This window comes from Silene latifolia, chromosome Y (assembly GCF_048544455.1).
Source record: "Silene latifolia isolate original U9 population chromosome Y, ASM4854445v1, whole genome shotgun sequence".
Taxonomy (NCBI): domain Eukaryota; kingdom Viridiplantae; phylum Streptophyta; class Magnoliopsida; order Caryophyllales; family Caryophyllaceae; genus Silene; species Silene latifolia.
The window spans coordinates 210,836,089-210,838,449 of NC_133538.1; positions in this window are offsets into that span (position 1 = coordinate 210,836,089).

The window sequence follows — 2,361 nt, forward strand, 5'->3', positions numbered from 1 at the left end:
TCTTCCTCGTAATCGTTTGTTTAGTCTTTAATAGATTGATTAAAGTTTACAATTTAAGTAAGTAATGTTATAGCAACTTTGGCTATAACATTGAAGATTTGTGAAGCATCGTTCAAGTAATGTTATAGCGGCTTGAGCTATAACATTGAAGATTCTTAAAGCGTCATAGTAACTGTAACAAGTTTCAAGTATGATGATCACTCAAGCAAAAGGCTCGATCAAGTATATAACAAGCTCAAGATGAAGAGCTTATGATCAAGATAAAGAGATGATCTTACCATTGAAGATCTCAAGGAAGATTAGCTAGTATAGGACATCGTCTAATAACGGTATCTTAAGAAGTAATATTGGAAAGGTAAAGTTATAGCTATTTCACCTATGACTTTACTTACAAAACTTAAGGTTATAGCCATTTATACTATAACTTTGGGTTGCATTTTAAGGCACGATTTTAATAATTTTATAATCAATTTTCAAAAGATAAAATTCTTCAAATATGTTTTGAAATCATGTGTGTATATGATAGAGATGAAATACGGTTTGCTTAGAATGAAAAATTTACGTTATCCTATTGGTTAGTAAAATGACTAATGAGTCGTCATGCTACCTAGGGTTTGCTAAACTATCTAAACCTAACCCTAATCTACTCCTTGATATTTTGACCCAGGGTTTCGGCTAAGTTGGGCTTATGTGCCGTGTGGATGCCGAGTTAGCTCCCTATGCAAGTAAATATTATTAGGTCAAATACATAATATATTGCTATAAGATATATTCATATCTTGTCAATTATATTAGATTTACTTTATTTACTTAATCAAAATATTTAGTAGATTAAATTAAGAAGAGATAAGATTTGTTTCTTATGAGATAAACTACCATGCCTCACGGCACACTTAGGGTTTCAACCAAAACCCTAGTTTCTCTCTTCTAATATATATACGCATGATGTTCATTGATCCAAACAAGCTTTTCGAAATATAAAAATTCCTTGCAAGCAAATTGAGTTTAAATTCTAATCGAATATTTTATTTGTTTTGCATTTGAAAATCTTTTACGAAAAGTCGTGCTCTTTAATTTACGTATTAATTCTTAAGGTTACGTTATAAGATAATAGTACTTCATATTGTTTCTACTCGTTCAATTGTGTGAACACCTAGAAGAACAATCAAGTGCTTTCTTAGTAACTTTAGATAGTCAAAACCGAATATCTAGTGATATTCAAATTGAGTTATAGCTTGAGTTAGTTATACGAGTGGGTTGATAATTTTGTAATCCAGAGAAAGGTAATAATATTATTAATCGAGAATAGTGGACGTAGGCTTCAACGTGTGAAGCTGAACCACTTCAATTATCGCGTGTCCTTGCAATTTTCTTTATCGTTCATTTCATTACATTTATCAATCGTTTAGTAATTTAGTTAAAGTTTAATCAATAAACTTTAAGTAATTAATTATTTAGATATAAAATAAAAAGTGGGCATAAGTTTTTAAATACTCAATTCATCCCTCGTCCCCCCCCCCCCCCTCGAGTATTTCGACTTGGATAGACACTTCAATTGGTATCAGAGCCTCGTTCTCTCACCTCTCTACCTTATGCAGAACTAATTGGAGCTCTTATGGCTCATGAACTCGTCCTGGATGACGATGAGGCCGAGTCCAGTAACAGTAAGAGCATGGCTCTACAAGCTTCTGCTAAGGAAGATGTCGATGCGGAAATAGTAGACGAAGCGGTTTTGTTTGTTAAACGATATAATAAAAGAATTTTTAGAAATAAGCAAGCAAAATCGTTTAATAACAACAATAATTCTTATAATAAGAAAACTTATGAGTCTAAGAATACGTTTGCTAATAGAGGATGCTTCAAGTGCAGAGAATCCAGTCATATGATTAAGGATTGTCCCACATGGGAGAAAATTAAAGACAAAGCAAAGTGTGAGAAGACTAAGAAAGAGTTCAAGCAAGTAATGATGGCATCATGCTGGGGAGATCTTGACACGGAGGACGACGAAGGATCTGAAGAAGAAGACGTTGCTAACCTATGACTAAGCAACGTAAGCCTTGACCTATTTTCAGACGATGATAAAGATAGCGTGAACTCCTATTGCTGCTTCCTAGGAGATTCAGATTCAGAAGAAGAAGAAGAAGAAGAAGAAGAAGAAGAAGAAGAGGTAAGCTATCTTGAACTCAATAAAAGCGTTAAGAAATTGTCTGAGAATGCTTTAATCGAATACTTTGAGCAATCTCTTGATAAATGTCATGAACAAGATCTAGAGTTTAAAGATTTAAAAGAACAAATTCTCGATATTGCTGAAGAAAATCATCTCCTTAAAGCCAAGGCAAAGAAGCTCAAATCTAAAGTTAC